At 47.7% G+C, this 9,440-nt stretch overlaps 1 pseudogene; it reads right to left on the reverse strand.

The window, feature by feature from the left end:
- Positions 1 to 3,855: 3,855 nt before the first annotated feature.
- Positions 3,856 to 7,320, reverse strand: LOC101346463 (protein Shroom3 pseudogene; annotated as a pseudogene).
- Positions 7,321 to 9,440: the final 2,120 nt, after the last annotated feature.

The raw sequence follows: 9,440 nt of genomic DNA on the forward strand, positions 1-9,440 counted from the left end.
CTGTTGTACACAGTGTCGCTGAATCAGAAGCGAATAAATGGCACCTAACAACAACAACAATGCACCTCATGTGTAGTCAACACTTGTCTGTCAGTGGAGGCGTGTGTTGCTGTGATGGTGAATTGATTTCAGTGGCTCTTCCAGACTAAGACAGACTAGGAAGAAAAGCTGTTCGATCTACACCCAAAAATCAAATTACACAGGCAGGACGCAGTGGGACTTAGAAGAGGGAGCCAATGACTGGCTTAACTGTGGTACAAAAGACCAACTTCTCTCCTCTTTGGAGCCTTTCTTGCTCTAGAGCCTCTCCATGGGATCAGACTGAGGTTCTCCTTCCCATGTTCTGTCCTGGCTTCCCTCACAGGTTGCCCATGAGAGCATTCACTCCATCTACTGTATACATAAGAATCCCATCTCAGACTCTGATTTCAGGAAATCACCTGAAAGCTACCTCTATTCCACATCTCTTCCACGTTTATTCCACACCTATTCCACATTGTGTATTCCATGTCTTTTCCACCTCTATTCCACATCTACTGCACATCCATTCCATGTCATCTATTCTACACCTATTCCACATAATCTATTCCATGTCTATTTCACCTGTATTCCGCATCAATTCCACATCTATTCCACCTCTATTCCTCCTCATCTATTCCATGTCTATTCTGCATCATCTCTTCTACGTCTATTCCATGTCTATTCCAGGTCTATTTCACCTCTATTCCACGTCTATTCCACATATATTCCACATCTATTCCACTTCTTTTCCATATCATCTATTCCACATTTATTCTCCCTCCATTTCATGTCTAGTCCATGTCCATTCCCTTTCCATTCCAGGTCTATTCCACCTCTATTGCACGCCTATTTCACGTCAATTCCATGTCCATTCTACATCCATTTCACCACTAATCCACCTTTATTCCACACCAATTCCATGTCTATTCCATATCATCTATTCCACATCTATTTCACAGCTATTCCATATCTATTCCACATATGCTCCACATATATTCCACATCGTCTATTCCATGTCAATTCCACATGATTTATTCCATGTATATTCCACATCTATTACATACCTCTTCCACATCTATTCCACATTATTACACATCGATTCCACATTGTCTATTCCACATCTATTCCAAATTGTCTATCCCATGCCTATTCCACGTCTATTCCATATCCATTTCTTATGTATTCCACTTCTATTCCACCTCTATTTCACATCTATTACACATCATGTATTCCACGTCTATTCCACACTTATTGCACATCTATTCCAGAACTATTCCACGTATGTTCCACATCGTCTCTTCCACATATATTCCACAACTATTCCACGTCTATGCCACATCGATTCCATTTTTGTTCCACATCTATTACACATCCATTCTACCACTTTCACATCTATTCCACCTCTTCACATCTTTTCCACATCTATTCCACATCGTCTATTCCAAAATTATTCCATGTCTATTCCCCATATATTCCACGTCTATTCCACATGTTCCATATCGTCTATTCCACATCTATAGCATGATTTATTCCACGTCAATTTCACGTGTATTCCTCATCTATTCTGTGTCTATGCCACATCTATTCCACCTCTATTTTTTGCCTATTCCACCTCAATGGTACCTCTATGCTACCTTTATTCCATATCTCTTCTGCATATTTTCTGCATCTATTCCACAATGTTTTTCCACATCAATTCCAGATCTACTCCATGCGTACTCAGTGCCTATTCTGCGTCTATTCCACCTGTATTCCTCATCTATTCCAAGACTATTTCACGTCTATTACATGTCTATTCCACCACTATTCTACCTCTGTTTCACCTCTATTCTACATATGTTCCACATAGGCTATTCCATGTCAATATAACATCATTTATTCATGCCTATTTCATGTGTATTCCACCTCCATTCCATCTCTATTCCAAGCTCCCAGACTGACTCGCCCATCTCATCCTCCTCCTTCACCCCATCTCCTCCTCCTCCTCCCACTCCCTGTCTCCTCCTTCTCCTCCACCTCATCTCGTCTCCTCCCCTCCTCCACAACCACATCTCCTCCTCCTCCCCCGGCCCTACCCCATCTCCTCCTCCTCCCCCACTGCAGGGAGGATAGCCTCTCCCCTGCTGTGCTTGCAGGCATGCCTCTCTCTGGCCTTCAGTCTCTGCCAAAAGGCACTCAGCTTTATCCATGGGCCAGGAAGCCCACCACATCATCTCCTGCTGACGGGTCTCTCTTTCCTTAGTGGTGGTAGCTTCCTCCTCTCTGCTCTGAAATTGGCTCTTTTTAAGGCAAAACTGACCAATCCCCTTGGTAGGCCACAATTACCCTATCATACAATCACCTGGTGGGAGTTACAAGCCCGTGTCTAGAAAGGCCACATATAAAAGTAATTAAATCAGTAATCAATATTGCACCACAGCTGCTGGTATGGGGATCCTCAGAAGCTTCACTGTCCAGCTGTGACTCACACACAGCTTGGGGAGATGGTGGAGGAAAGTCATCCAAGTTCTCCTCCAGGGTTTCCAGGATCAGTCGGGGAGGTGAGGGTGGAGGAAGAGCTTCAAATGTGGGGTTGGAAGTGGCACTGGGTTGCAAGTCCTTCACAAACACTTCATTGTCACAATCCTCCGGAGGTGGTGGGGAGGCCTGCAGGACTGACTCAAATATTTGAGGCAGATCTTCTCTGGAATTCTTGGTGCCCCTACAGGCGTGTCTGGCTCAGAAATGCTGCTTGAACATGGAAGACTCTCCTGTTTTTTATAGTGCTTCAGGTTTACAAATTCCAGCAACAACGATCCCTCAGGTAGGCTGTTCTCTTGGATTTTGTAGGCCTATTTTACTCAAGGGGGAGGAGGACTCTGAGGTAGCAAGAACGTTTTCCTCATCCCCTCCTCTATCCCATTCTCTGGGCTGGTGAATTCCAGGCTTCTGGGACTTGGAGGCTGGGTAAGGCTGGGACTGTTGCCTCAGGGGGTTATTGCAGGGTGAAGGGAAAAAGAGGCTGTAACTGTGCTTGACCATCCTTCTCAACCTGCTGGTCGGTAGCATCCTGTGAGCAGTAGGTGGAGGGCACAGTGGAAGGCAGAGTGAAGCTGAGAAGGGACAGTGGTCCTATCCTGGTGTCTGTGAGATGGTCCTTCATTCCTGCTGGCAGTAGCCTGGGGCAAGGTGTCCTGCTAGCTTCTCAGTGACGGTCCAGGGTTCTAGCACATTCACTGGGAACTGAGGGGCCACCAATTGCTCTGCAGCCTGCACCACCCCAACGATGTCTAAGATGGTGTGCGAGCAGTGGCATCTCTTCACGGCCTCTTTCTGAACAACTGAGTGACTTAGATTCAGGGCCAACCAAGGAGCATGGATTCTTCACAAGAAGACCAAAGCTACCGTTGTCCCTCAAAATCATATCCTGGTGCTTTTTGTCTTCAATGGGAGATGACCTGAACTGTATATGGATATGGACTGCCAGGACATCCCAATGCTCCAGCAAGTCCTGGCTGACTTGGACTTCCCAGTCTTCCCAGTTGTGGCTTACCAGAAGGACGGCTCCCCAGGGGTCCTGTCCACCCTCTGGGGACCCCGAGGCCCACAGTTAGCTCCACCAAGCAGCTTTGGCCTGTCGGCTCCCTTGAGGCCTCATGGTCTCTGCACTGCAATTACCATAGGAGGTGGTCTCTGGCAAAAGAGCTGCTGCAATCCCCAGGGGCCCATGGGTGCTCCCCGCCAGCCACCTGCGCTGAGGTCAGCAGGAGGGAGGCATCCCTGGTAGGCTGCAGGCTCGACTCCTGCAGTGAAATAAGGCTGAAGTCTGTGGCCGTTGGGAGCTGGGAGACCGAACTAGACATAAGTGCTCTGGGTGTGCTCCCGCAGAACTCCAGGCTCCCAGAAGCCACAACGCACAGAGGTCGATGGCCGCTTGTCATTCTTGAACTGAATGTAGTTGTCCATGGGGCTCTGCTGGAAACCCTTCAGCTCCAGGCCCTACAGGCTGAGCATCCAGCAGGCTTTCACTTTGCACTCGAAGATCCGGTGGCGGCTAGCCATGGTAGTCTGGAAAATACAGCCCCTTCCTCTGGACCCAAGTGCATTGGCTTAGCCTCATTTGAGACTCCCATCTCGTTCATCTTCTGGGGCTCCAAACAGGAATGCTTCTTATTCTTGGGGGCCAGGTGCTGGCATGCCCCTCTTTGAGTAGCTGGAGGATGCTGGGTGGGCCAGTTCTCCCTTGGCCAGGGTCAGCTGTGCCACTCACAGGGCATGTGTGGAGAAGGGTAGGCTTTTGCTGGTGCCTCAGGAATCTGCAGCCCCATGTGGCCAAGGCAGGCCAGGGCCACCAGGGTCTGGATGCCCGGGAAACCCCAGTTCTAGGTGCCTCCATCAAAAGGAGGTGGCCCCAGGACACGGGACTGTGTCCTTGATGCTGTTCTATTAGGTATGGCTGAAGGGGGCATCCAGCAGGGTGACTTGGGAGTGGCAGGCCTGTCATGCAGCCACACAGTTGCCTTCTCAGCCTCGCTGAAGAGCTGAAAGGTGCTCTGGCTGCAGAGGAGGGGAGCATCCCATCTAGGGGGCTCAACCTCCTTGGAGAGGGGGGCCACGGCCACCATCTGCACCCCTTCTCAGCTGTTTCTCATATGGCTGCCAAGAAACCTCTTCCAACTTTGTCTCTCTGTATTTGAAGTGCCACTCCCCATTGCCTAGGTGCTCAATGGATTCAGAAAAACAGATATTGGCTCTTGCCTCCTCAAATTCATTCCCAGAAATGCTGGAAGTTGAGACTGTCCTGTTGGTCCTATAGGTAGGGCCTAACTGGAGCAGCCTATACTTGAGGGTCTCTGGCTACCTTGCTCTTGCTGCTCTATTTTGGAAACCTTCTCCAGCACCAAGCTGTGGGGCTTCCTGTACTGAAAGCCCTGCAGAGCGGAGGTGATGCCTGAGCTGAGCCTCCTTTGGCCCAAACTGGATGTCTGGTGGTGCAGTGGGGAGGAGGGCTCTTTGCACCTTGGGTCTGAACTGTGGAAAGAGGCAGAAATGCTCGTTCTCCCCTTGGGTCTTGGATAGGGAACTGGCCTGTCCAGATGGCTCCTATGGTCAGAACCAACTTTCTTTCCAGGGTCCTCAGCCTTGATGTTGACTATAGAGGCTGATTTGCCATCTGGATAGCCTTCCTGAGATCCCCCTTCTAGCTCCAGGCTTTCCCATCTTAGACTTTCTGGAATGTTGTGGAGAGATGAGAAGGCTGACTTGTTCTTGCTAAAGCTTCTCGACAGTATCTGGCTTAGACTTTCTGCCGCCTTCTCTCTGGAGGTTAGCATTGTAGTCTTCCTGGAAATCCACCTCCCAAGGCTCTGAGGGCCTGGAAGATCTCTGTCTTCCACTTGCCAGGCTAGAGCCTGAGGGGGTTTGAGGCTGTGGTGATTAGAATATTGTTAGTTGCTCTGGGTGCTCTTTTTCTCACTGGAATGTGGCCTATCACCTTGCATAGATGTGAGATGTCTCCTCGGGGAGGTGTCCTCCTCATTTTCAGGCACTGATTGGAAATGAACTTTGTAGGGGACCAACTTGGCTGTAGTTTCTGGTTTCCTCTCCACTGGGGACAATGAGTCTTGTTCTAGAGGCTGGTAGAAGGCAAACCCAAGCCTGCTAGACCCATTTTGGTTCCCATTCTCCTCAAAGGTAGCTGTCTTCTCACAAGCTTCCTGAAGGACTCTATATCCACTCTCCTTGGCCAACGCATGGTAAAACATACCTTTACTGCTCCTGGAAGGCTAGGGAACCTGGGAAAAGTGTGGCTCCAAAGAAGGTACAGGGTAGGTGCCAGTCGGGAGCAGAGGTTGTTCTGGTTGTATCTTCTGGGTATAATTACACTTGGGCTTCACTAGGGGGCTGCTCTCTAGACTCTTCTCTAGTACAGTATGCAGCTGTTACCCTATGAAAGGAGACTACAGGGAGCCTGACAAGTTTTCCTGAGACTGAACCATTTCTGATCAAGGCTAGAGCAGGAGCTGTACCCATCACGGTGCTGGATGGCTACATATCTGTCACTCTCAGCTGGGGGAATAGGTGTACCCACCTTAGGAGGTGAGTTATCAGTGGCTGTCTCCAAGGAACTGGGGCATTTCTGGTTCCAGGATGGGGGTGGGGGTGGCTCTCCTTTGCCCCGAGGAACATTATGCCATTTATCATAGCTCTGATCTTCTGCTGATGCTCGGGTCTCCCTACCTTGAAGAAGGAGGGTTGAAGTGTTTACTTCTTACTCCTCTGAGACTTCCCTCTGAGTATCACACTGTCTTGACATAATGAATGTCTCCCTGCCTCATCCCTTCCAGGAGGCCATCTCAAGCAGAAGGGGTATCCATGGAGCCTGAATGTTCCTGACCAGAGATGCCAGGAGGCAGATACTCTAGGATGCTGGAACGGGTGGAGAAAGAGCTGTAAGCAGAGTCTCTCTTGTTATGCAGGTGGCTGAGCTGGTCAGATTGACCAGCTGTGGATTGACTTGGCAGAGGAAAAAAGATAGCAAGGAGAGTAACCTGTACTGGGCTCCAGGCTCTGCATGCTCCCCTGGGAGATGCACTGGTCAGGGCTCCGCCTCACATAATTACGGTCACAGTTGGAAAGGTCACTTGTAGAGGAGCTGGAATGGTAGCCTTGGTGCCAAGGAGTGCCAATCATGTCCTGGGATATTTGCATCATGCTGGCATCCTGTTGGTCCTCCCCAAATTTGGCTGAATGCCAAGAGTGAGGTTGGCCTGCATGTTCACAGCGCCTGTGCTTTAGCCCAAGTTTAACTGCTCCTGACCACATTACTTTCCTCTGCTGGCAGTGAGAGGTGAGGTGCTCAAGGCTGAAGAAGTTAGAGGCGGCAATATCTGCATGGCCCTGGTCTGCACACGTCTCGTCGCAGCTCATGGGATACCACCCCGGGCCGCATGGGGCTCCAGGCCGGCACCTATGTCAAGTTCAAACCTCACCACCGCTCCAAGGAGGTAGCACAGGGCGTCACTGGCGGGACTCGCCAAGTTCAACAATGGGCAACTTCACCGTGCCCTGCACAGCCATGTCCCAGCTACAGAGGCTGCGGTGAGGAAGACACAAGGCTCGTGGCTGGAAGGGTTTAATAAGGCTGTGGGGGGCACGGAGGCCCCAGAGGTGCCCAACACAATGACTCCCTGGTGGGGGAACGCACATCCCAGTGCCCTGCAGCCTTCCATGGAAGGGTTATAGCTCCCGGCACGCTTACCTGGTAAATATTAACCAAGCAAATAAAACCAAATCACCCAACCACTTGTTCTCTCTCCATATGCCTCTGTTTAGTGTTCCTCAAAGGCAAGGGAATTTAATAGAGTGGTGAAGAGAGTAAGGGTGTGTTCAGAATGCATTCTGAGATGAGTTCAAACCCCAGCTCTGCCACCTATTAGATTTGGGTCTTGAGAAAGTTACATAACTTTGTCATGTTTTCTTTTCCTCATCTGTAAAATGAGGAAAGCAGTAAGATACCAACTTTGAAGAATTTTGTGAGGATCAAAGCTGTCCACAGAGTAAGAATTTAACAGTTTTCAGCCATTTTTATTCTGAAATGTCTTAATGCATTTTATAATAGAACATTTTAGATAAATTCAGTCATTATTTCCTAGGGTTTTATGCATCAGCTCCTACTAGACATCTCCAGGTCTAGCCGAGAAATCAGGCAGACGATTAGAAGAATGGACGGAAAAAATCCCAAGTTTACCACCAGACTTTCAGAAAGTGGCAGTCTGAGCTTCAACTATATAGAGAATTAATATTGAACTCAGACACAGAAGACATAAATTACACTGTCAAAAATCTTTCCAGGACTCCTTTTCTGCTTCTCTCTCTCTAGCAGACAAAGAGGACAAAGACCCAGAGAAATACTGAATATTCCAATAGGGAATATCAACATACTTCTTGTAATTTTCTAATATCCACGACTTAGACTGGTATGGAAGAATATTGAGAAAAGTTATGCCTTAGTTCCTCAACTCCTCAAGGGGAGAGGCTACATCAAATATGAAATAGAGTTTGGAGTCTTTCCCATAATGTCCCATACAGTGATAGTTATATTGTAAATAATCGATAAATTCTTGTTGGACTAATCGAAAGTAAATCTGCATACCAGTAGAGGAGAAGTTACGTTCCAAAGGAAATAATAATAATAAGGTATAACAAAGGAGAGACAAAGAAATCCATGGCAAGGAAACAGCAAAGACAAGTACAATTATGCAGCAGTGAGAACAACATGAACTACAAGCAACCACAAGAACAAAGGTTCCTCCCACCTCGAAGACTAGATCATTTTACATAATTATGACTTACCATATTATCACTTCTATTTACAAAATTCTGTTCATAGAGATGGTATTTCACAAATGCATGAAAGATGGATTCAAAGAGTCTGACTTTAGGGAGCAATAATGCAGGTTTGTGTCCTATGAAGAGGGTAAGATAATCAGTGAAAGAAACAGTTCAAACACCTGGGATCCTGAGGCAGTTGGTCTGCAGTCTGTGGCCAGGCATCCATAACCCACAGACAAGCCAGAGAATGGGCTTTAATTCCAAAGGTTACTGGGAAGTTAAATTACATAGGCCCAATTTCAAGTAAAACATATTCCTTTTGACAAATATCTTATCCCAGGGCTTTCTGAAAATTATCATTTGTGGGGAAAAAAAGAACTATCAAATGAATATAGTAATTGTGGTTTTAATTTTTTATGCTATCTCAGGCACACAGTATGAGATAAAAATTAATTTGTTGAATGGATAAGTAAATGTTACATTCTTCACAGCTATGAAAAACACTGGAGAAAAATTGACTGGCTGTAGATTACTTAGTGCAGTGGTTATGAGTTTGGCTGCTAAAAAAAGGTCAGCAGTTCCAATCCACCAGCTGCTCCTTGGGAACCCTATGGGGGCAATTCTACTCTGTCCTATCGGGTGGCTATGAGTTGGAATCGACTCAACCGCAACGAGAGGGACCAAGACTTCTAAAACACGAGTTTGTTCACTTCATCTCAATTTGCATCATTAACACTCCTCTCTGTGCAGAATGGGGTTGGTGGTTCAGTGATAGAACTCTCACCTTCCATGTGGAGACCCAGGTTGGATTACCAGCCAATGTACCTCCTATGCAGCCATCACCCTTCTGTTAGTGAAGGCTTGCATGTTGCTATGTTACTGAACAGGTTTCAGTGCAGCTTCCAGACTAAGACAGACTAGGAGGAAAGGCCTGGTGATTTGGTTCTGAAAATTAGCCAAGGAAAACCCTATGGATCACAACAGTCCAATGCCCAGCTGATCTTGGGCATGGTGCAGGACCGGGCAGGTTTTCCATCTGCTGTGCATGGGGTCATCAGGAGTCAAGGGATGACTATATGGCCGCCAACAACAACAATGTGCCCAAC

The sequence above is a fragment of the Trichechus manatus genome, unplaced genomic scaffold (genome assembly GCF_000243295.1).
Source record: "Trichechus manatus latirostris isolate Lorelei unplaced genomic scaffold, TriManLat1.0 scaffold00646, whole genome shotgun sequence".
Taxonomy (NCBI): domain Eukaryota; kingdom Metazoa; phylum Chordata; class Mammalia; order Sirenia; family Trichechidae; genus Trichechus; species Trichechus manatus.